The sequence below is a fragment of the Chiloscyllium punctatum genome, chromosome 5 (genome assembly GCF_047496795.1).
Source record: "Chiloscyllium punctatum isolate Juve2018m chromosome 5, sChiPun1.3, whole genome shotgun sequence".
Taxonomy (NCBI): domain Eukaryota; kingdom Metazoa; phylum Chordata; class Chondrichthyes; order Orectolobiformes; family Hemiscylliidae; genus Chiloscyllium; species Chiloscyllium punctatum.
In genome coordinates, this window is record NC_092743.1 from 127579185 (window position 1) to 127606276 (window position 27092).

The window sequence follows — 27092 nt, forward strand, 5'->3', positions numbered from 1 at the left end:
TGTAATAACATTAGAATACTTCTGTTTTAACATCACCAGTCACTATATATTACCCTTCAGTATTGGTGCTGACAATAAAGGCTTCAACAAAGAAACCTCAAATGCTTCAAATTCATGGTTCGTAGGAGATGGAAAAATGGCATTGAATGCCTTTTATACTGTTGTTGAATAAAATTGTTATTAATAAATCAAATTTTTCCCAGTGAACACAGAGCCATACATTTTAATACGTGTAGTGTACGAGTAAGTCCAAAACTTCTCAGTTCATGGAAAGAGTTTGTTATATTTGTAATACAGTGTTTGTAAATTACACTTAAATGTTGACAATACATTATTGACGAAGAGAACTGTGTTACAGGGAATGCTTAAAAATAATTTATTATATTCTGGCATGCTGTACGTTACCTTCAAATGGATACTATTTTTAACTGTGATGTTTTCTCAAAGTGAGCTTGCAAATTTTTAAAATAAAAGTTCTGTTATGTTCAGACTTGCTACAATGCTCTTATCTCCTTTCATCATTTACTAGCTTCAACTGATCATGCAAAACACAAGGATAGTTCAATGGAATCAATACGCAATGTTTCAGACTTTAGTTTATGTATCTAAGCAAACAAAGATTTCAACCCCAGATTCCACTGAGTTGTTCTAGTCTTCTTCCATTACTTTGAGAGGCCACCAGGGAAATCATCAGTGAAATGACAAACAGCTGTTGAAGCTGTTCCTCCTGAGATTCTGCTGAGAAACCTCGAAGATTGGTGGCATTTAAGTCTTTTCTTGCATATCTTCTCCTCAAAGTGCTGACTCATGCTAGAGCACCACCATTTGGCACATCAACCAAGTGTCCATGCTTTATGTTGTGAAACATTGAATATCACCAAGTTACTTTATCCAAAAAGTTATCACAAGTGGATCTCATGCTTTTTTCCCCACCCAGCGTCTGGACAATCTTCATTATTTTCTGTTGAAACAAAGAAATTCAAAGAGGGAAAAATAACTGATTTCCTATCTGTCCAGAGTCACTGACACCATTTATAAAACCCTACCATCACACCAAATCAGCTAGCTTAGGCCAGTACTGGAACCATATAGTTTCTATATCTCACTACACAGTTCTCTAAACAACTCAGCCATCTTGTTTAAATATGCTTGTCCTGGTTTTAAATCAGACTTAAAGATTTGATCACAAATGGTCTTCCAGAGTTTGATGTGGCAGAATGTCAATCTATCCTCATTACAAACCAGTCTCAAATCATTACCATCTATTCTTCTTGTATTGGTAGTTGCATATTTATTGTTCTGATCAAATATTTGTGTCCCCAAAACATGCATTACTGCAACCCCATTAAAACAGCTGGCAATCTCTGAAGAAATTAACACTTTAATACAAAGCAATAAACCTAGCAAACAATTGTGTCCTGTGTATATTCCTTACAGATATACCTACTTCTGCATATGTAGGTAGCATAACTGGTGGGATTTCTGCATGATGTTTAGGATTCCACTAGCTATGCTCTCGTGTAAAAGTAAGATGGAAGTGGAACAATCGATAAAAACTTTATCCCAAGTAAACAATACTGTGGGATCTAGCAAAGGCGTCATATCCTGGGAAATTTTTTGAGCTGTATCAAAAACATTTTGCTTGTTTATTCATATGAATTCAATGACTAAAATATCAATTAGAAATAATCCATACACTGAAACTAAAGGTGATACTACTGAACTAGAATGAAAAAAAAATCAAAAGAAAACAAGATTCATTGGAGCTGTTTGGAATTGATGCTCATTCTACTACAGTAAAGGAGCTCGCTGATTGTTGAGTCTCTGGTAAGTGGTTACAGTCTTTTAACTTTTAACAAAGTATATAAATTGGTAGTAAAGTGAATAAAATATATAGAATTAAATGAGTAACATACTGAAGTTATTAAATCTTAGTGACGGTAGTACAGGTGGTGTGTCAAAGCTGCAGCATGTGAGAGTTCCTGGATACCATTATGATTCAAGGCAAATATGTTTACACCAAGTCACTTATGATCCAAGCTGATGTTATCACTGGACAAGTCAGGTCCAGGACTGAAATCTTGCTTGATAGAGCATCTTGTTTTTGGTTTCATTGAGGTAGTTGTTCACTGAAATGTAAATAACGTGATGTTACAGATTTGGTTTTTAAATCTGAAACAAGTCTATTACGCAAAAGAAGATGAAGTAGAATATTCCAAACTACTTAAATAACACAAATTTAAAGATTTTAAAGCACTCTTTTACCACACTCAAACACCAGAGAGAATTCCCTTCTCTAGCCCACATAGGGTTTTACTTAGCTTTGGCTTCAATTCCCTGCTCTTAAGAATCTGATGGCCTCTTCCTTAAGCCTTCACACAGCAAAGCTGAGATTTGTTCAGATTCAAAACACCCCTTCAGGGTTTTAACTCAACTATGGCTTGGAAATTTATTGCTAAACTGCTTTAAAACATAATACTAACTGTTGTAAACAATCTCCCTTTCTCATGAGCTACTATTTTACACATCCAGGTTCATCCAAGACTCCCATCCTGCCAAACAAAATCAAAAGCTTTTTACAAGCTGTGTGTGTTCTCCCAAATCAAAAGAATAAAAAAATCTCACCTTCTAAAGTGAAAGCAGTACAATACCTATTATTTTATTCATCCTTTATGTACTTTATTCAAAGAATTTGTTTTAAATTTCATACCAGGAACACGCTGTATTTTGTTTTTAAGAAGTCACCAATGGTAACAGATGTATCTAAAAGTTAAATCATTAAAACCTTTTAGACATATGGACCAAAACCTGCATTACATAAATTATATTTAAAAAAAAACAATGTTACATCACAATTTGAAGTTCAAACAGCTTCAGCTCGGAGCTTATGAGCTGGAGGTTGAACTACAGACATGGCAATGCATCAGGGAGGTGGGGGGGGAAGATACCTGGATGCTTTGTATGATAGCATTATTTAATGTAGGGTCTTCTCATTTGGTTGGTGGTCAGGCCCAAGAGGGTGTGATTCTTAGGGAAGCTAATTGGGGACTCAGTGAAGTAGTGTCAATCTCTATAGTTGTCCAAGAGGTTTGAGGTTCTCCCAGCCTATTTGGATGAGGGGGTGACTGCAGGGTAGATGAGCAACCTGACCATGGTACAGGAAGCTATTCACGTTGGAGGTGCAACAAGGAATGTTGCAGTTATACTACATGATAGTAAAGTGAGGGGGATTTGTTCTCGGCAATAAAAGAGTGAAAGCATATATGTTTGTGTTGCCTGTCTTGTGCCAGGTTTTAGGATACTTGATCAAGGCTATCGGAAATGCATATGTCGTCTTACGAAGCGAGGTTGGGCAGACTGGATTTTTTTCTGTGGAGCTGGTAAGACTAATCGGTGACTTGATTGGAATTTAATATGTTATGAGAATAGGAGGAGCGAGAGGAACTTTCCATCAATGTGTGCTATCAGATAGCCATTATGGAGACATGGCAACAGAATAACATGGATTGGATCCTGAACATTGTGGAGAATATGACATTCAGGAAAAATAGAAAGCTAGCTAAAGGTGGAAGAGGGGCATTATTAATCAAAGATGGAATTTGTGCAGTAGTTAAAATTGGCCGTGGTTCAGAAGATTAGAATGTAGAATGAATTTGGGTGAAGATGATCAATAGCAGGAGAAAGAAACCATGTGCGAGTATGATCTGCAGCCACCCAAACTATAACCAAAATGTTGGACTCAGTATAAAAGAAGAACTATAGATGATTGTCATAAAGAGACAGCAATAATTATGGGTGACTGTAATCTATATACAAATAGGAAAAAAAGATCAGATTGGCAACAGTAGCCTAGATAAGGATGCTTTTGAGATAGTTCTTTTTGGAGCAGCACATTTTGGAACTGACTGGAGATCAGGTTATGTTAAACTTGATATTGTGGAATCTGACAGAGTTAATGACCTCACAATAAAAGCATTCCAAGGTATCAGTGACCACATTATGATTGGATCTAAGACCAGTACTTCAAACCTAAATAAAAGGCAACTATGTCACAAAAGCAAATCAGAAAATGCAGGTACAGCACATGCTCAAGGACACTAATGGGACGTTATCTTTTATTACAACGGGAACCAAACATAAAAGTTAAGGATGTTATGCTTCAGTTATGCAAGGCATTGGTGAGATCGCATCTCAAATATAGCATACCCAGCTTTGGTCTTAATTGAGGAAGGATGCAAGTGCATTGAAGATAGTTCAGAGGAGCATTACCAAATTGCTATCGGAAATGCATATGTCGTCTTACGAAGCGAGGTTGGGCAGACTGGATTTTTTTCTGTGGAGCTGATAAGACTAATCGGTGACTTGATTGGAATTTAATATCTTGAGTGTTCTTGACAAAGTGAACGTGGAAAGGATGTTTCCTCTTAGCATTTTTTTAAACATTCAAATAATCCACAAGTTTATAATCAGTATACAAAATTAAATATAAGATATTATGAAGTGACATGACAAATTAGATATAGAATAAGAAAATACTTTTTTTTATTAAATTGATTCTGTTCTAAAATTCCAACCATCTCGTTGACTGTTCTTTGGTCTATCTGGAATACTTAGTTTGATTTGAAAATGAAGTAAACATACTTCTTTTCTACTTTTCCAATATTTGGTAGCAATTGGTGTTCAGCTTATCCAACTTATTCTGTGTTCAAATTTTGATTAACTTTTCACTTTTCATTTTTATATAAATCACTACCCAGCTATCCTTGGGTATGTTCTGCACCACTGGCAGTACAGTTCCTGTAAAAAAAAGGTGTTCATATAGTGTGGAGGATGATATGACCCAGGGAGTGCTCAATATTGACACAAGATTGCATGAGATATATGGCATCAGATCAAACAGAAGCAAAATAATCAGTTCTTCATCTGCTGTTGAATCAGTTCTCCTCCACTGGGGAGCAACATAGGGTAACATGGACAATGTACATACTCTGAGGTGGTGTCTTCAGTGTCCATCACCAAGTGTGGATTACTAACATCTCTGCTAACCAAGCTGGCTTATTTTTGAAGGACATAGCTGCCTAATAGCCCGTGCAGCCAATACAGGGAAAATTTTGACCTTTACAATATACCTGTTGCAAACGTTCATGACAACATTGTAGGAAGGGCCACTGAACAGTACTTTTGGAAAAGAAGCTCCACCTTCACATCAAGGACGCGCTCTGATTTGATGCCTGGCACTACACTGTGCTCAATAGGATACATTCAAAATGGATTGAAGAGCTCAAAAACTGACCACTCATGAGGAACTCTGGGCTGTCAGCAGCAATAGAATTGTATTCCACTGCAAGATGTAACCTCATGCCGCTAAATAGCCCTCACTTTACCATTACAATCGAGTCAGATAACAAACAATGGTTCAGCAAGGTGTTTGCAAGAGCATACTAGGAACTGCCCCAGGTATGCAAAAGAATGAGGAACCAGCCTGCTAAAGCTACAACACAAGACTAAAAGCAAGTTTAGTTACATTAAACTCTAGAGCTAAGCAATCCCTGCTTAGCAATATGGAGTCCTGCTACATCCAACAATGAATGATGATAGGCAATTAAACAAGTAATGGGAGGGACAAGATTTCTCTAATATCCCACCTACAATGATGGCAGAGGCAACATGCAAGTACGAAAGAATTGAAACATTTTTAACAATATTCAGCCTGATTTCTTGAGCAGATGATCCACCCTGACCTCAACCTGAAAACCCTAGCATCACAGATGTTAGTCATAGAGATGTACAGCACGGAAACAGACCCTTCAGTCCAGCTCGTCCATCCCGACCAGATATCCCAACCCAATCTAGTCCCACTTGCCAGCACCTGGCCAATATCCCTCCAAACCCTTCCTACTCATATACCCATCCAGGTGCCTTTTAAATGCTCCAATTGTACTAGCCTGCATCACTTCCTCTGGCAGCTCATTCCATACACGCACCACCCCTGTATGAAAAGGTTGCCTCTTTAGGTCTTTTTTATATCTTTCCGCTCTCACCTTAAACCTATGCCCTCTACTTCTGGACTCCCCCACCCCAGGGAAACTCACTCAAGGTGATAACAAGAAGCAGTCAAGTACATGGGATAGCTATGAAGAAAGCTATGGGCCCCATCAATCTCCCAGTATCCTGCTGAAGATGTGCTCTGGAACTAACTGGCTCACTCAACCAAACTGTCTCAGTAAAGCTGTAACACTTATCTACCAACAATATGGAAAATTGCCCAGATATGTCATATCCACAAAATGCGGAACAATCCAATCTGGTCAAGTACTGCCCCACTAGTTTATTCTTAATAAAAATGATACAAGGTATAATTGACAGTGCTTTTATTCAGAATTTTATCCCAAATAACTGTGAATTGCCATTCAGTTTTGGTTCTGCCAGGAGTGCATATCTCCAGGCCTCATTATAGCCTTGGTCCCAAATATGAACAAAGAAGTTCTTGTACTAGAGGAGAAGGGAGATTGACTGTTCTTGACATCGATGTAGAATTCAACCATAAAGTAGCCATTGCAAATAGAAGTCAACAGAAATTGAGGTTAAACTTTCCACTGGTTGAAGTCATCCTAAGCATAAATCAAAATTACTGCATTTTTGAAGGTCAATCAGTGCAGCCCAAAGACATCATTGCAGTCCTGCTGCAGGAATATCTCAGGCCAACCTCCTGGGGTCAACCTTCTTCAGCTGCTTCAATTACTTTACCTCCATCCTAAAGTCAGAAGTGGTGATATTTGCTGATGATTGCACATTGTTCAATGCCTTTCATGACTCCTCCAATACTGAAACAGTTTGTGTCTACAGGGAGCAAAATCCTGACAGCACTCAAGCTTGAGCTGATTAAGTGGCAGACAACAGTTGTGCCAATGTGAGGCAATGCTCATCTCAAACAAGAAATAAGCTATCCACATTGCTTTGACATTCAATGTAGCCATTGTTGTTTGCCAAACTATTCATTGGGGTCACTAAAGTCCTCTAAGGAAGGAAATATGGTATCCTTACCTGTTTTGGCCTACATGTGACTCCAGACCCACAGTAATGTAGTTGACTCTTAAGTGCCCTCTAAATTGGAGTAGTAAGCAACTCCATTCAAGGACAATTAGAGATGGGTAATCAATGTTGGTCCTGCCAGTGACATCACATTCCATGAATGAATAAAAATCAAACTCCATCACCAGCAAGACATATTTATAGTTTTACCATCCACAAGACGTGTTGCAGCAAATTACCAGGGCATCTGCAGAAACACCTTCCAAACTGGTAACCACTACTTCTAGAAGGAAAAGGGCAGTTGACGCAAAGAAACACTGCCAATTCCAAGTTCCCCTCCAATGCTCACAGCATCCTGACCTGGAATATTTTTCTTTTATTCCTTGTTTTTAAAATTCACCATTCTTTCTTTATCACTGGGTCAAAATACTGTAACTCTCAACCAGAACAATGCAATTATCTTCATCAAACTGATTGCAGCTGTTCAAGAAACCAGCTTGCCATCAGCTAATCAAGCGTAAATAGTGAGTGTAATAAATATTGCCACTGCCAGCAATATCTAGATCACATGAATGAATAATGTGTCTTTAAGATGAATAATTTAGGAAAAGTTGAAAGAATTTCAAACATGGAAAAATACAAGTGGGCTAAACATTAAACTGTGGAAGAATTTTAGAGCAGTAGGTTGTTTTGCATTCAATGTTTCCCCATCATACAATACGAAAACAAAGTTATGAATGACAAGAGTTTCAGTCATACAAAGAATCATTTGTATTACTCCTGAAATTCTATTTGTTTTTCAAAACTTGCATGCTATAAAACTTTGGCCAGGAAAGTGGCAGTATTCAAAAGAAACTGTCACTTTCATCCAAACTTATGGCAGAGTCCAAAAAAGTTACAAATTGTCAGGGATAGTGGTACTTCTTTGAAATGGAAATATTCTGAAAATGAAATGGCTTTTCAAACAATGTATTTGAGTTTTCTTCTTGTGGGATGCTGAGACTCTTGCACCAAAGAACAGTGACACACAGAGGTATATCAGCAATTTCCTGTCAAGTACATTCTCAATTCTGCTTAAGCAACTGAATGGATTGGAAAATATGGACTGTACATCCTTCTGCAGAAGCAAGTTACCCTGTAGCAATGCGCAAGACATTTTTTTTCAGATTTGCCACATCTACCGTCAATTTTATAGTTTGAACACTTGATACAAATGCTATTAGTTAATCGGCTTATCCAGAGTTCAGAAATAGTAAGTGGCAGTTTCAGTAAAAATAAAGAGTGAGGCATTTGCATTCACTTTCAGAACACTGCTATACATAGGCCCTGACAAACAAAAAGTTAAATTTACATTTTTTTAAAAAATGGTTGCTCAGGAAATGAGCTCTTTGCTTCCAATCTTATTTGGGGGCTGTTACACTACATTCGTACCGATAAATCGACAAACACCCAGGCAAAAGGTCAGATAGCCTTCTTCCCAAACAGTACCGATCCCAGGGACAAAAGTATGAATGGAACCAGGAATATACTACTAGGTACAGCAGGAGTGCAGTTTACAAAAGGTAAAAGCATCTTATTGTTCAATTCCATTTGTTAGTGCCAATAACACGGTGTATATCATTGGACTCTGCCACAGAATAATCAGTAAACTGCCAAGGTACTTACAGCGAATAAAAAGGCATGGATTAAAGTACTGCTGTTGGCCGAGATGTGCATATCACTCCCCAAATGCAGTACCCAACATTAGAATTACCCTTCTGATCTATTTTGCTTGTCACTTAACACAGATCAATATGTTTAGATGGCAAATGAAATTGTGAACTCAGCCATTCTTGCTGTATTGAATGTCACCACTGTACTGATTTCCTAATGTTGAGGGCCCTGATGGCTGGTCTGTGTCTGGGTTTTAAAGCTCTGACGATGTGCTTCTCCACAAAAAATTATTAAAGTATTCTTCACAAAAACAGGGCCTGCTTGTGGATGGGTACAAAGATTTCAAAGGGGAAAAAGGAGGAATGACATAAGATATTGTTTGATAAAAATATGTATATTTTCTCATTTTTTGTGGCTCACCAAACCATATGATGTCTTGGCTCTAATGTTCTAATATTCAACTCTGTTTTTCACCATATCCTAATTTTATCCATATGCGCATATAAACTTAAAAATGGAGACACATACTGTATATAGACATTTTTCTGATTTATTAACAATTTACATGCATTTGAAGTGTCTTTTTGATACTAATAAAGCATCTATTTTTAAAACGATTAGTACAAATTAAAGTTCCCTCCAACCTACCCCAACAACTTGCCTTTGCCCCAAAATTGAAGCTACAATACCCATTGCACGTGTTTCCTACATCAAACATCCTGTGTTCTGACAGAGATGTTTGTTCACCACAGGCTTTCTGAACGCAACACAGCTCATTGCTTCATAGAATTATTACTGCACAAATTGGGCCATTCAGTCCCCATTGTTGCCCTGTCTCTATGAATTAGCACATCAATTAGTGTCATTGTCCTACCTTCTCCCTATAACCGTACACCATCTTCCTCTTCAAATAACAGTCTAATTGCCTTTGGAATGCTTAAATTGAACCCGCCTCCTCCATACTCACAGGGAGTGCCTCAAATTCAAGGTTATTCTATGAAATTATATTGAATTATAATTATAATATAATACGTCTACCAGATGTGGACAACTGCTAGCTTATTTGCAATATGGTATTTATTTTTTCTATTTCTTCGATGAAGTAATGCTTAGCTTTTTAGCTCTGTTTCTCTTCCTACTTTGTACCTAAGTTTTTTATACCTAGGTATCTTGGTACCCAAGATGGTGCCTTGTGTGGCGACATTATACACTTTATTGTATACCTGTACATCTGTAATTGAGTACACTTGACAAATAAAATCCAAGTCTAAATCTAAATCTCTCATGGTGTTACTTGGTAAAAGCTCCATTTAAAATTAGAGATATTCAGATAAACTCATGTGGGGCAAATTTCAAAACAAGTCCTGTTCTGTTAATTGGAATCTTGGAAGCTTCCCTTGATGGTTCAGCCATAAGTTGTACAGGGATGGAAAATAGTGGGGACACAAATGCTTATTCATGAACAAAATGAAGAACTTCAATCAGAAATTCTACCAGCATCCATAAAAGTGCAAGTGTGTTTTGACAAGGAAAGAAAAGTAGCAAAAAAACTTTTACTAACCCTTGATCATGTTGCAATGGAAAGTATCTCTTCTCCCCTCAGTGATTTCTTGTAGGAGCAAAGCAAACTAAAAAACACCCTTTTCCTTTATCCACTCAGCCATTAAGGGAATATGTCCATTCATTTAATAGTGTTATGAGGGAGCACTGTCCTTAAATCCAAACAGGCTTTTCATTTGACTGAACCAACTTTATGAATAAGTAAAGCTCTTTTTTATTCTTAAAAGAAGTGATCATTCAACTTCATGGTCAATAACAAAAAAAACTTGGATAGTATTGGGAAGATAGGTAATAGATCAAAATCATTGTAAAGAAATGCAGTGTTCCACATGGAAACAAAAAAAAATCTAAAAAGATATTTGTGGATTGAAGCAGTGATTGTCATGGCTAGCATATATTGCCCATCCCTAATTATCGTTGAGGAATGGTGATGAGCTGTCATCTTGAAAATTGAATGGTTTGCTAGGTCATTTCAGAAGGCAGTTTAACAAGGCTTATATCTGAACTAAAGGAGGACAGTAGATGGGCTTCCTTAAAAGGACAATCCATGATTATGATCACTGGCACTCCATTCTTTTTAAGTCTAGAATTGTTAGGTTAACTGAATTCCCCAGTTGCTGATGAGATCTTAACTCATAGCTCTGCATAATTGATCCTAACTAACCAGTGGATTACCAGGATAGGCAAGGTGACACAAGCACCAGACATTGACCATCTTCATCAAGGGAGAATCTAACCATCACCCCCTTATATTTGTTATGAAGTTGATGGTGGGCACTGTACCTTTAAGAGAGAGAGGATGCTGTTCTGAACTGTCAGGTTACAAGCACCTGTGTATATGACTAGATGGCAGTTCCAGTGTGTACTGGAAAATTGAAAATATGTAACATTTGACTGTGAAATGGATACCTGAGTTTTAGTTGCTGTTTTGACAATTTGAATTTAATCCATCAAGCTGAATTACGCCCCAGGATACTAAAACCCAATTGGGTTTGAATTTATTATTTTGTCAACATCGAACCAATGATACAATACGATGTTGGGGTTATAAGGATGCAGACATTTTGAAAACTGATCAAAGAGCAGCTACCATAGAGAGAGCTAATTACCCATCTAACACCTTGCTCTCTATGAAATTAGGAAACACTCTCTAACAAAGGTACCTTTTCATGTGAAACATACTCGCATTAAAAAGAAAGAAGATAACTCAACTGGAAGAATGAACACACAGAAGATGACAGCAACTGCGTGGTTTTGAAATTAAGTTGACGTAATTTTAATAAGTGTTTTACTGGAACAGTCAATTGTTATAAAATTGAAGTCAGATAGCAAGCAGTTAAGGGAAAAGGGGGCTTACAGTTGTGAATAGTTGTTTAATATTCACTTTTAGAGTTATAAATAAATTGATGTTATTTTCCTTAAATAATGGAATTGGAGAGTTCTCTGTCACTCATATTTTATCAGATTACAAGGCAAGGTGAGCTTTTTCTGGGTGTTTGGTTTAATTAACAGAGGGGCTCACCTCCATGTCATAACACATTCATAGAAAAGTACAGCATAGAACAGGGCCTTAGGCCCATGATGTTGTGCAGAGGTTTAATCCTAATGTAAAATATAATAACTTAACCTCACTGATATCCATGTGCATGTCCAGCAGTTGCTTAAGTGTCCCGAATGACTCTGCGTCCAGATTTGAATGCAGCATCACCTGCTTATTAGGCAAGCACTTTAACAACAAGACCATAGCAGCACACTGCACACTGCACATTACCATCATTGAACCCCCCAGTATCAATATCCTTAGATGTTGGGAGGTGAGGGAAATCACCATTGACCAGAAACTGATCTGGACTCACTATATAAGTACTATAACAACAAGAGCAGATAGAGGCTAGCAAGTAACTTGCCACATGACTCCTCAAAATCTGTCCTCTACCTACAAAGCACAAATCAGGGATCTGATGGGATACTCCCCATTTGTCTGGGTGAATGCATCTCCAACAACTTTCAAAATTCTTAACACCATCTAGGACACTTGATTTTTACCACATTTACTCTCCACCACAGATACTCAATAGCAATGGTGTAAATCATTTACAAGATGCAGTTTAGAAATTAACCACAGATCCACAGATAGTACCGTCCAAACCCACACCCATTACCACCCAGAAGGACAAAGGCAGCAGTTACATGGAAACACCACACCTGCAAGTTTACCTCTCGGCTGCACAATGTTCTGACTTGGAAATACACCACAATTTCTTCATTGCTTCTGGGTCAAAATCTTTGAACTCCCAGCTTAACAGAATTGTGGGTCTACCTACAACAAATGGACTGCAGTGATTCAAGAAGACAGCTCCCTACTACTTTCTCAAGAACATCTAGGATGGGCATGTAAGGCAGGCCCAATGATACACACAATACGTGAATGAATCTAAAGGATGGTTCAAAAACAAGAGCATACTTCCTTTGGAAATCACTCCATGTGTAAGTGTGAGGCGAGAGAAAGCTTTATCACACAGAACATGGTTTGGGTCGGGAATGCACTGCCTGGAAATGTGGTGGTAGCATTTCAATTGATACATTCAAAAGGGCATTGAATGATTCTTGAAAAAGAAACAATGTGTAAGATTTTGGGGGGAAAAGCAGGAGAATGGCATTAAATCATGGTACTCATTTGGAAAGCTGGTGCAGAAACGATGGGCCAAATAGCCTCCTTCTGCACCATAACATCTGTGACTCTTGAGTGGCTATACTTGAGAGGTAGAATGGCTTGGAGTATTTACCATTCACAGTCTGCCACTGGGAAAGTGCCTAAATTCATCAAGCACATGATGGGCTCAGCAGCCTCGGACGTGTAGTGGAAAATACCAGCCAATGTCATGACAGCAGGTTTAATAGGTTCTTTAAATGACAATCTGCCATTTGTAGGTGAGTAGCATCACCAACACCCCTGCAGTATCCAAAGCATTTCCAAAATGACTTTTGACACAGGTAAATGTCCACACAACCGGTACAATAGTTGGTAATATGAAATTACCCAACTCAGTTTCTGTTCCTCAGCTAAATGAAAATTTGACCCATTAACTCCCTGTTTCTCTCCTTTGAGATTCTGCTTGCTGAGTATTTCCAGCATTTTCTGGATTTTAAAATTTTAATATTTGCAGTATTTCAGTAAATACTTTTACAAACTGATATTAGATTTATCTCTTTATTTAATGTAAAAAAATACCAATCTAAAAAGGCACACTGAGCAGAAATGTTCCAAAAAATGTAAAATAAAATTACAGAAACATATTTTGTGAGTGTTGGATTTTATGTTATTACAGACACAAATTGCTCACCTGAAATCAAACTGCTGCTGCACAACCAGAACTCTACTGTACCCATCCAGTTCTTGGTATATTTCACATTCACTGGACCTTGCTGATTACTGTATATGGAATCCATGTAGCTTTGAAACAACAATGGTCAAGTGAATTAGACAAGAGCATCATAACTGCTTATACATCTGTCACTTAATTGGCAATTATATTTACAATCTCAATAAAAATAGAATTTAAAGACTTTGAATAATTAGGAAAAGTATTTTCTAATTATCTTGATTCATTATGTCCAGATACCATTATGTCTTATTATATTGCTAAAAATTCAAATAGCATGTGTTTAATTGGAAATCTGAATACCATCTGCCATTTTAAACCTATTCTATGTTTAAATCTGCTGCATATGCTGGCAAGTATAGTCTAAACGTGTTCCTTTGAGATGCTAATTGCATAACTTTCTTAATGTCTCTGTATATAGTAGACAGATGCAGCCTTGTACAATAAACCAGATTTTAAGAGATACTGTTAAAATGTGCATTCTGTCTTTATTTACAAAAATAAAACTCACATTCCAGTCACCCCAATGTCAAACACTATCAGGAAGGCAAAAATCTTATTTTCAGCCGGATATTGTTGACATGATTTAGCCATTTGAGGTTTTAGAGTTTAGCTATTAATTATCTCAAGAAAAACATTAAGCGGAGCAAGGTTAGAACATAAAAAAAAACAAGAATACTGAAATAAGAACATGCCACTAAAGTCCTACATAGCTCAGATCTCAGAATAAAAACAGTACTAATAAATCTGAATTTATTACATGTGTAAGCAAAAAAAAGGTTCAGAACTGTGCATGGTCTGCATTTTTTAAAAACTTTACTATTTCTGTGCTGTTTTTAACAAGAGTTAAAATTATTATGAAGAGACAAATGGTAAAAGTGATAAAAAAAAGAGGTGTTGTGAATTACCCTATTCTAAAATCCAACAATTCGATGTGGTAAATTTATTTCTTCTGTCCAGTGCAAATTTGAACAGATTATCAATGGAAATTGGGATGAAATTAAGCAGTGAGATCTAGTGTCATCTCTCCTGCCTGATGTGAATTTGAAATGAGTCCTCCAATGAATTCTTCTTCTCTAACTCTGTTACAACAGGATGTCAGTTTGACTCAGGGCAATTCTCTTATATTTGAGTCAGAAGAACATAGATTAAAATGACACAGAAGGTCCTGTGTATGCAACCTAGACTGACATTTCAGTTGAGCCCAGAGGGAATGCTACAATGTCGAAGGTGCCATCTTTCGCTCGAGATACTAACCTATTCCACAAGCTTTACTATGAAACAGGACAAGAGCAGCAAGATTATGCAAATACTGACAATTTCAAGGTCCTCTCCAAGTTATACACCATTCTGACTTGCTTGGACATTTACTACCATTTGCTTGCATACTGATTTTAAATTCTGGTAATTCCTACATAATATCATTGTGGGAGCATTATCAGTGTACACAATGCCACAGTTCGGAAAGAAATAGGCCCAGTGCCACTTTAGGATAACTATGGATTGAAAGAAAACGTTGAGTTTGCCAGCATTGTTAATATCCTAATACAAGTAATCACAAATTCTACACTTCTGCTTTTAAAAATCTGACTTTTATTTTTGTTTATGTTGTTTTGGTTATGGTTTAAACAGATGAATCATCTAAATATGCTTTTTTTTGTTTGTATTGATAGCTCTTGTGAACTGAGTTCTGGAATACGGATATTTGAAAGACCAGGCAAAATAAAAGGAAAAAATACTTAATCAATTTACAGATGGCCTTCATCAGTAAAATAAACTGGAATTAGAGAAGATAAAATTAGGATTTTTCTTCAAAGAAATCTGAAACATTTGCCAGAAGTGGATGATCAATGTCAGTTTCCTCCTGCTGTCCCCAATATCACAAATCAGTCTTCAAAAAATTTAATTCACTCCAGCTGATATCAAGAAACACTGGATATAGCAAAGGGAATGGACCTTGACAGCATTCCAACTATAGTACAAAAGACTAGTGCTTCAGATTTAACAGCGTCATTAGCAAAGCTATCTCAGTGCAGCTAAACTGCCATTAACCCAATAATATGAAAAATTGTCCAGCTCCACAAAAGCAGGACAAATCTAATCCCACCAATTATTGTCTCTTCAATCAACTCTTGAGGTTCAGCAAATTTATGGGAGTGTCATCTATCATCTATCATGGTTAATACCTGCTCACTGATTACTTAGTTTGGGTTCCATTAAAAGATGAAGGTGATGGCCTCACGATAATGCAACTGCACTCCAGATTAGTGTTCTGGAGGCAGAGGTTCAAAGCATACAGCAGATAGTAAAACTTGAATTCAATAAAAATCTGGAATAAAAACCCTATTAGTGACCATATCCTTTAGGGAAGGAAATCTGCCATCTTTACCTAGTCTGGGCTACACCTGTCTGCAGACAACTGCAAATTGGTTAACTTTGAAAAATCCTCTGGGCAATTAGGGATGGGCAATAAATAGTGGCATTGCTGTCAACACCCACATCCCTTGAAAGAATAAAGAAGGAATTATTTTTTAAAATCAGGGCTACTTGGCTTCAAACCTCATTGCAGCATCTGTCTAGAAAAAGGACAAATACGTTAACATTTTAGAGGTGAGGCAAGACATGCTGTTGACATCAAGATGGCATTTGTTTGACTGAGCATCAAGAAGTCCTAACAAAACAGAATTCAGCAAGTTTTGAGAAGATTTGTAGCTCAGGTTGAGGTTCTGGATGTAAGTTTGCTCGCTGAGCTGGAAGATTCATTTTCAGATGTTTTGTCATCATACTAGGTAACATCGTCAGTGAACCTCCAGTGAAGCACAGGTGGTATTGCCCACTTTTTAATTATGTGTTAAGGTTTCTTTGGGTTGATGTCATTTCCTGTTTGTCCAATGTAGTGTTTGTTATAGTTCTTGTAAGATATTTCATAAATTACATTTTTTTTGCTAGTTGTCTGTGTAGGGTCTTTCAAGTTCATTAGCTGCCATTTTAGTGTGTTGGTGGGTTTGTGGGCTACCGTGATGCCAAGGGGTCTAAGTAGCTGGCAGTCATTTCCAGGATGTCTTTCATGTCGTGGAGAGTGTCTTGGGTTTCTAGACAAACAGGCAGAAAACTAGCCACAGGATATATGAACATCAACTAACCACAAAAAGACATGCCTCACTCTCATTAGTATCTTTACATTCAGAGGAAGAAGGACACCACTTCGAGTGGGACATCCATCCTAGGACAAGCCAAACAGAGACACGTGTGAGAATTCCTAAAAGCATGGCATTCTAACCGGAAATCTATCAACAAGCATATTGATTTGGATCCCACTTAGGCCCCCTGACAAAAAGAACCAGAAATGACATCACCAAGGAAACCTAAACACATAAATAAAAAGCAGACCATACCACCAGTGCTTCACCAGAGGCTCACTGATAAGACCATGAGACATAGAAGTTGAAGTAAGGCCATTCAGCCCATCGAGTCCACTCCACCATTCAATCATGGCCCAAATTCCATAATTCCTTGCGAGATTAAGAATTTATCAATCTTTGCCTTGAAGACATTTAATGTTCCAGCCTCTACTGCGCTCCATGGCAATGAATTCCACAAGCCCAGCACTCTCTGGCTGAAGAAATGTCTCCTCATTTCCATTTTAAATTGACCCCCTCTATTTCTAAGGCTGTGTCCACGAGTCCTAGTTTCCCCATCTGATGGAAACAAATTCCCAGCGTCCACCCTTTCTAAACCATGCATTATCTTCTAAGTTTCTATTATATCTCCCCTCAACCTTCTAAACTCTACTGAATACAATCCCTGGATCCTCAGCCATTCATCGTATGTTAGGCCTACCATTCCAGGGATCATCCCTGTGAATCTCCGCTGGACATGCACCAGTGCCAGCATGCCCTTCCTGAGGTGTGGGGCCCAAACCTGGACACAGTATTCTAAATGGGGCCTAACCAGAGCTTCATAAAATCTCAGTAACACATTGATGCTTTTACATTCCAAACCTCTTGATATAAATGACAACATTACATTTGCTTTCTTAACCACGACCTCCACCTGCAAGTCAACCTTTAGAGAATCCTGGACTAGCACTCCCAGATCCCTTTGTACTTCAGCTTTATGAATTTTCTCACTGTTTAGCAAATAGTCTAAGACTGTATTCTTTGTTCCAAAGTGCAAGACCTCACATTTGCTCACATTGAATTTCATCAGCCATTTCTTGACCACGTTCCTAAACTGTCTAAATCTTTCTGCAACCTCCCCACCTCCTCAGAGCTACCTGCCTATCCACATAACTTCGTATCATTGGCAAACTTTGCCAGAATGCCCCCAGTCCCTTCATCCAGATCATTAATATATAAAGTGAACAGCTACAGGCCCAACACCGAACCCTGAGGGACACCACTAGTTGCCATTCTGAAAAAGAACCTTTTATCCCAACTCTTTGTCTTCTGTCAGACGCCAATCCTCAATCCATGCCAGTAGCTTACCTCAAACACCAGCGGCTCTTACCTTATTCAGCAGCCTCCCGTGAGGTACTTTATCAAAGGCCTTTTGGAAGTCTAGGTAGAGAACATCCACTGGGTTTCTCTGGTCTAACCTACTTATTACCTGATGATGTTACCTAGTATAGTGACAAAATGTCTAAAAACAAACCTTTCAGCTCAATGAGCAAACTTACATTCAAAACAGAATTCAATCAGAATCAATAGAAAAACTCTCTACTGGTTGGAATTATACCTCACACAAAAGGAAGAGAGGATTGTGGTTGTTGAAAGCCAAGCATCTTAGGACTAAGAGTCACTACAACAATTCTTCGGTGTAGATATTTTCTAACCAATCTGTTCAGAGATATTAGTACACACTTCTGAAGCAGGTGCACTTTGAATCCAGGCCATCTGGTCCAGAGGGAGGGGCACTACCACTGACCCACAAGAGCTCCAAAGTTCCTCCCTGTGGTGTCTAAGGCCCAAACATCTTCAGTTGCTTCATCAGCAATCTTCCCTGCATTGTAAGGACAATGGCAAATATATTCACTGATAATTTCATAATACAAGATGCCATTTACAACTTTTTGGATCTTGAAGCATTCTATGTCCATATGCAACAAGACATTAACACCACAAGGCTTAACCCTTAAGTGGTAAGTAACAATTTACCACAGAGTGCTTGGCTATAAGCATCACCAAAAGAGAGAATGTAACAATCTGCTCATGACATTCAGTAATGTTACAATATGAAAATCAGAATTGCTGGTGAAATTTAGCAGGTCTGGCAACATCCATGGGAAAGAAGCAAAGTTAACATTTCAAATCCTACAGATGCTGCCAGAACTGATGGTTTTGCCTGATATTTCTGTTTTTGTTTCAAATTTCCAGCATCTTCAATTCTTTGTTTTATTCGAGCAGTGTTACCATCCCTGAATCTCCCATGATTAGCATCGTTAACACTGCCCAGAAACACTGTCAGCATTAAGATGCACTGCAGAAATGTGTCAGCCCTTGCTCAATAGCATCTCCCAAACCTGAAGCCTCAAACACCTCAAAAAATAAAGGAATCAGACACGCCTGAACACCACCACCTGCATATTTTCCTTCAAGACACACACAGTTATGAGTTGGAGCTATATTACTTTTACTCATTGTATACCTACACCGAGATGGACCACAACAGTTTAAAAACTAAGCTCACTCTCATTTTCACAAGGGAAATTAGGGATAGACAACAAATATTTGCCTTGCTGGCAATGTTTGCATCCCATAAAAGAACAAAAAAAGATAAAAAGCACTAATTGGAAGCTAAAATCTTTGATGAATGACTTTGTATGTGATGAGATGCTCAACAGCTAGCTTCCAAATGACACTTTTACTGTACCCACAGCATCTGAAGCGTATTTTGACAGATGTTACTAGAAATCATTTCAACCACAGTACAAAAATAATTGATAACAGGAATTTTTCTTAGGTAACAATTTCCACTGGGAAGTTCAAATGACAGTGGAAGTAAAAGTGCAAACCGATGACATAGCTGAAATAAACAGATCAGTGAAGAACATAATGCGTTTGGGTGTCATTTAGTTTGCTGATTATGGTTTTTTAATGCAATGGGAAGATAACAATCATATTCCCTTACACAGCGTGATGACTAAGCACACACACACACACACACACACAAACCCTGCGGTCGCAGCTGTACATTGGACTTTGCAAAGATAAAATGCACTAGTGGGTAAGAACACAAGCTATGAAAAATGAATAGTTAAAGGGATGGTTTTAACTCAGTGATAAAAGTAGATAAGGTAGGGCATAAAATTCTAGCATTTGTTTCTACATTGACCAAGAATATTGTCACTGATGGTATATCTCACAGGACCAGCTTCCAGGGGCATAGTTTGCTGTGTGAAGTTCCTTTTCTGCTAGGGGGTAAATTTTTCAATCAGTGGGATGCATGTTTTGCTTTGCTTGGGGGGTGGGGGGAGGTGTTGCGCACAGATCTGGCTGGATGTCTGCTACTTTCTCAAAATAAGAAACAATATGAAATCAGAATCAAAAAAAGAAACAGTATTAAATCAGAATAAAAAAGAAACTATTAAATCAGAATCAAAAAAGAAACACTATTACATCAGAATCAAAAAGAGAAACAGTATTAAATCTGAATAAAAAAACACAATAGTAAATCAGAATGCCAGTGATTTTCCTCAGCTCGGCTGGCCAGTGCTGCACTTTGTTTTTCAGGCAGTGAAGAACGAGGTTTTAAATGAGCAGTTAGACAGACAGGTTTTGTTGTTGGAAGAGTAGAGTTTAAATGGCAGTTACTCCCTCAGAAGCTGCAGCGACGGTATCCTAGCAACGGCGAAGTCAGGGAGCTTCTCATCAGATGAGCAGCCCGCAAGGAGATAAACAGCGACGAAACACAATCGGAGACTTTTCGGGTTGTGTGTGTGTGTTTTTTTTTTCTGGGCGTGGGGGTGTCAGGAGACAGAGTGGGTGGAAAATGTGAAACTTACCCAAATGGTTGCCGTCTCCCCTCGGACAAGATGGGCAGCGGCCTACGGGGTTTCTCCAGGCGATGCCTCGCCTTCCCCCGAGCCGGCCGGGAAGGCCAAACCTCATCCCTGACAAGATCCTGCCCGAGGACCGGTCTCCCGGACTAAGCCGAGCCGTCAGACTCTGGTAAGTGAAGCCCCTTGAAGCCGTCTCTTGCCGGCCTCCATTTTGAAGTGGGCGAGTCGAGCTGTCAACAGCAACCTCTGCTCAATGTTCTTTTTTAAAAATCTCTAAATAAACCTCTTCCAAAGTTAATCAGTTCGCAATTTCTGGACGCGACTTTTTTTTGTTTGTTAATGCAATAGTGTTATTTCCTGAGATCTCGGTGAGCATTAAACCTATTGCATTTACTCTTAAGTGATGAAAGACTTGGAAGATGCAATGCCATTTATTTATTGTCTAAAAAGTGTGAAGTGGGCAATTACAGTTTTTCATTTTCTAGGAAACTTTGCTTCATCAAACCTTTGTTTGATTGTCATTAATCCATTCTAAAGTTGTTGTTGTTTTCGTATGCTTTCAAACAAAATAGCTAAAAAGTCAACAAATGTGAGATGACATATACATCTGTTAATTCCCAGTAGGATGCAACAGATAAAATCATAAACAAACCTGAATCTAAAATTTAACAAAGCAAGTTTTTTGGGGAGGAAATAAATTCTATCAATTAGCAATCTGTATCCTGTGTATAATCCTAGTAAAATTGCTTTACGAGATAGACTGGAGTTGGATTTGATTTCCTGGTATAACTTGGTTGGCATGTCTTCGTAAGGCTCAGCAATGTTTATTTTAAAACACAATAATTATTTTCTGTTTATTATCATCTTTACTCAACCTTCACTTGAAAATTGATATTCTCCAAATGATCTGTAACTAGTAGAAGCTAAAACATGTTCAATTCTTTCTTTGCAAAGTCACAGGCTTTCTTTTCATTCAGAGAATTATATTGTCAGTGTTGTTTAATTATGATGATACTGCATATGTATTTTAACCAACAGTAATTTGGGTATTAGCATTTGTTCTTTTTCCTCAGTCATCTAAACTCAAACACCCTTGGCCTTTGGAAAATAAAGCAATCTTGCTCCCAGATGTGTAACTTTTTGCTGAGTGTACTGTGAACGTACCATTCTAACTGTATGGTCTGTATATATGCTTGTATGAAGGTCCATAAATCTAAAATGTGCATGTATGCATAAATACTTAGAAACACATGGTGTTTTCCCCAGAAGGAATGGTAATTAGTTGTGAATACGTGGGCGATTTAAAATTCTTGTAACCACCGCTTCTCAGCTTTAGGAAAACAAGGGGTAAAGTTTATCAATTCACTGCAAATTCACTGCCATATGTTTATTGAAGCTACATGGATATGCACAGCATAGAGACAGATTATAAGTTGGATGTAAAGGAAGGACAGTTAACTGAAGCAACATTGCTGAATCTTAGTACTAAAAAGTGTTCTATGTTATAAGTAATTTCCTGCGATTCAGGTTTAAAAAGGCTTTTGCATGCAGATCTGTACTTGTGCTTTTTCATTGATTTAAAGCAAGTAAGGACCAGAGGCAAGAAAATAAAAGGATGTAGAAATGGCAAAATGTAAACAGCAAGTGAAACTGATACTAAAGCATTTGTTGGTTGTGTATAGAGTCTGATTACTCTTCCTTTTCTTACTTTTCCATCTCGCCGTCATCCTTTGAGATTATCATCAAAGCAGCTGCTGCTCCTCAAAATTTTAACTTTGCTCTATTAACATAATTTTACAACCACATAAGCCAGCCTGGAACTTATTTTCCATTATATTTCCTGAAGGTTTTAAACATTTTTGATGTTTTATTTACAATTATTGTAGATACAGTGATCCAAGACTGGAGAGGTTTAGCTAACTGTAATATCAGTGACATGAGTGAACAAAGGGAGCTGCTGCAATTTCAACACTAGAACAGTACATGATAATTGTTTTGCTAGTCTGCATCTCATGTAAACCTTTTTACCTTTGACAAAAATGTAAGATAGCATCATAGAATTGCAAATGTAGAAATATTTTAAGTGTCGTACATGTTCACAAGTATCTAATTTAGGATTTATAGTCTCAAGTTGCATTTAGTCAATCAGGCTTTATTTTTGTAATTTTTTTATTTTGAAGTGTGTCAAGTTATTGCTCTAAATTGGAGTGAACTACTTTTACTAAAATAGCAATTTGTATATTGCATGTATCCAATAACTTTATCCCTTTGTGATTTTTGTAAACTTTGTCAATGACATATTTACAAATCAGAATTCGTAAAACTTGTGTTAACTCTTGGACATTCATCATCACCTTGTATCTGTGACATCACTATTTTTCTTCTTAAAACCTCCTGACTATTTTGATTAATTTGTGAAATAAATAGAAGATTTTTTTTAAAAAATCACTTGTACTTGCATTGCAAAATAATAGGTCAGAAATGAGTTACAACTGCATGGGTATCACCAATGTATTAACTTATGATAAGCTTGGACCAATGTACAAATATGGAATTCTGTCCAGTGTAAGATAAATCTGTTTGCTTCCATTCATCTACAGTTCTGTGATTTAATTCAAAATCAATTAGATTTGTATTAATGTAAAATAAAACTATTGCATCCATTCTGCTGGCTAATTGTGAACTACAATATTCATTCCTCCCATAAGTCATTAAAATAATAAAATTGTTGCCTTAAATTGAGTCTTTTGGTGTGATTATTTTGTTGGCATGTAAACCTATTGAAACCTTTAACGTATAGGGTCTTTCATATGAGATATATTTACTGATCAAGAATTAAAGAAAAATTACATGCTTATCATAATGATTTTTTTAGGAATTGTTACCATACCAATAGAATAGTCCAACTAGGAAATTCTGCTACTTGCTGTAGAAGTTAACGGTTAATGGACAGTTCTGTGACTTATGGTAAAGTGAAAAGACTATCATGTACTCTCTCAACTGGAAGAGATAACTCCCCAACCTATGAGATAATGATTATTTTTTTTCTTTGCTGCTCCTCCTGTGGCTGTTGTACTTGGGTAAGGATATGGTTCTTTTCTTTAATTGCGTTATGTGAAAGGGTAGGGGTTCACTCAGACTTTGCTATAATTCTTGTATAGATTGAGTCAATAACTCTACACAGGTTTAAAATAACGTTGAATACTGAAACAAGCAGAAATAATCTTTTTTCATCTCCAAATAGTATTAGTGAGTGTAGCCCATGGGCATGTTATACTGCAGATTACTGTACCTAAGCTTTTTTCTGCATGATCCCTTCAGTATGCAGTTGAACAAAGATATTTGAATCTAGTGATTACTCCTGTTTCCCTGTAATTTGAGACAAAAATTCTGCTGATTAGTCAGAAGCAAACTGTGAATTACTATTTTACCTGAACAATTTCTAAACGGAGCTTGTGCCATTTCAATTAAGGTACTCATTATTTGGTCAATTTGTTTATATTTTCACAATCGGAGATTTTAATTTCACAAGTGTAGTGATCACACTTGAATCCATTTTTCATTCTGGCAAATTTAAAAACTGGTAAATGAATTAAGATCGTATTCTTTAGAGAGAGGTAGGCACTAGTGTGGAGATAAGAAGCTGTGTCTCTGTGTTGTTTCTCATCTCTTCCATGCACTTTGATTTCTAATTATTTGTTATGTTATGTTTCTCGATCTTGATATTAAGTTATGATGCTTAATGACAAAATATATGTAAATAATTTTCGGAAGTACAGTACCTAAAGCATGATAAAATATATTCCTAGCTAGATTCTGCAATATGCTTAAATAGTTTTTTTTAGAATTATCAAGATGTTAAGTGAGATTTTTACATCTCTACAGCCACCAGTCTGCTGAATCACACTTTTTCAAGATAAATTTTGATGCCCTCGTCACCATTAAAACGATCCCTGCCTCGCCTTGATCTTTCTCCTGATATGGCCGCAAACTGTTTCCTTTAAAATCAAGAAATAATGATTTCAATGCCAATGGCAACCAACTAATTGAACCTTTCATTGCTTGATCTGAGTGGACCACATAAATTATTCACAGGTATTGCTGCCATCAGGCAAACTGTTTGCTACTCTAGCACCATATTTGCCAAAATAACCCCTGCTTTACCAGTATATATTTCTTATTAATTTCTTCTGTCTTAACTTATTCACACTCACCTCCAACAACAAGTGTGACATAAAAATTGTCACGTTGGATTGGAAGATAAAAAATGTATGCCATTATCAAGAAAGGAGGGAGAAGGAAAGCAGGGTACTACAGGCCAGTTAGTCTCACATAATTCATTGTAGAAATACTGGAATCCATTATTAAGAAAATATGGCTAATGTTTAACAAATTAGTTAACAATTTGTGGATATAACTAGTAGGAAAGATACAGGGAATAATTTCAACAGTATTCAATAACATGCCACGCTAAATAGTTGGTAAACACGGCAAGGGATCACAGAGCTGGGTGTAACAGCATGGATAGAGGACTGGCTAAAGGTAGGTAGCAGAGAGTATAAATAAATTATTCTTTTTCAGTTTGACAACTTGTTACCAGTGAGGTACCACACGAATCAATGTTGGCACCTTAACTACTGTATTTCCAGTCTTTGTTATAAGAGCGACATATTTTATTTGAGGAAAAGAGAAATGGAAATTTGGACACTGCTGTGCTGTAAATAATAAACAAGTTATTTTGTTGACAACCTAAAGGTCAAATCAAGAACTATATGGTGTTTATTTATTGGTTGCACAAGGTCACCAACTTTTGCCAAATCTGGATTTAAACTGTGTGAGATAAGCAAGTACCTGGTGACATTAGATCAAGAAAAAAAGTGGATTGTTAAGTTGCAGATTGTCACAGAACTAAGTGCAGGCATTACAGTCAAGTTTTCAGAAAGCCTGCAAAAGACAGATCTTGCACTCTCACTCATTCTTTCTCTTCCTTCCTCTGTGAGTGGAACAAAACAGCACATAATAACTCTGAAGATAAGAACTTCTAACTCAAATAACCAACTGCCTACTAAATAGAAGATGTTCTGCGGTTAACAATGATATGAATTCACCAAAAACCAGAAGATCAGTGAGAAAGTTACCTCATTCTAGCCTTGTGGCTTGGAGCCTTGATTCACAGAGTTTGTTGTTTTTGCTTATATTTTCCATCCATGATATTTCTGTGGAACTATCTGGCTTGACTGTCCTATCTGTGAATTACTGTGTTCATGTTTAAGATTTAAAGTGAATGTAGTTTAAGGTAACAGAGTAGTTAATCTGTTTTCCACTTTTTAAAGGACAAGTTTCCTCAAAATTAAGTTTTTGTTTTCTTGCTCGTTAATGAAATGGCTTCATCCGGAGATTCACTGAAGATGTTACTTAGTATGGTGATGAAACATCTGAAAATGAACCTTCCAGCTCAGTAAGCAAACCTACATCCAGAATGAAACCTGTTTTTATTAAATCTTAGTGTTTGAAGTCAGGCAAAGTAACCATCTTAGTGATTTCAGTTTGGTCATTTTTATGTTTATTCCTGTTCATGGAATAGCCAGGCTTGATTATGAGTGCAATCTTCCTATCAGGGCCATAACAAAACCATGGGGGTGGTTGATAAAGGATGTTTGAATATTGTCAACGTGTGATTGGACATGGAGCCAGAATGAGTGGCAAAAGAGGGCAGATACTAAGTTTCTCATCTTATAAAATAAGACTGATTTGGAAGTAGCTAAAATTATTCAGCAGATGGCTGAGGTGTCTCTGACTGATTTATAAGACTCAGGATAGGTTATAGAATTGGATAAGGAATTAATGATGGAACTTTCTATAAAAGCTAAAATGGCAGAGATTATTAATCAATTGGCACGGCATTTGGAAGTGCACGAGACACAGTGGGTAGCATTTGAGTTCATGAAAATTTGATTGCAACTGAAATTACTTGAACAAGAGAAAGAACTAAAGCAGCTTAAAATGGAAAGATAAATAAAACTTAAAAGAATTAGGAAAGAGAGAGTTTAAGAGGCTGGGACCAGAGTTTAGGAAGAGAGAAAAGGAACAAGACAGGAAATTTAGAAAAGAATACCAGCCTAGATGGTTAGAAATGTAAAGAGATCTCCTATGGTGGAAGAAGGCTCTGTCTAGGAAAACGCAGCTATAACATGAAGACCAGTACTAAAATGTTTAAAGTTGTACAAGCCCTATCAAAATTTGAAGAAGTGGTTTTGGTGTGTTTTCTTTGTTGTGGTTTGAAAAGATAGCAAAGCAAATGAAATAGCTGAGGGAAAACAGCTAGGAAAGAGCCATGCAGAGCAAGTTGAGTTCATAAAATTTATGCATCACCATTAGAAGAGGTTTCAATAGATAATGACACTAAAAGAGGCTATTTTTGGGTCAGGAAATTCCCATTCCTGAGCACATAAGAGAAGTTTTGA

At 37.2% G+C, this 27092-nt stretch overlaps 1 protein-coding gene and 1 long non-coding RNA gene across 4 annotated transcripts in view; one reads left to right on the forward strand and one right to left on the reverse strand.

The window, feature by feature from the left end:
• Positions 1-448: 448 nt before the first annotated feature.
• Positions 449-20780, reverse strand: LOC140477421 (uncharacterized). Its single transcript, XR_011960722.1, has 3 exons — positions 20632-20780; positions 13590-13699; positions 449-2129 (listed from the first exon to the last, which is right to left on the reverse strand). It is a non-coding gene; the product is annotated as an uncharacterized lncRNA (long non-coding RNA).
• The window catches only part of LOC140477419 (transmembrane protein 200A-like), a 43289-nt gene continuing 36843 nt past the window's right edge, over positions 20647-27092 (forward strand). For 2 of the 3 annotated variants that reach the window (XM_072571278.1, XM_072571277.1), the window contains exon 1: positions 20647-20797. The gene's annotated coding sequence lies outside the window, so the exon portion shown is untranslated. The remainder of the gene's footprint in view (positions 20798-27092) is intronic. The other variant, XM_072571279.1, reaches the window with a different exon arrangement.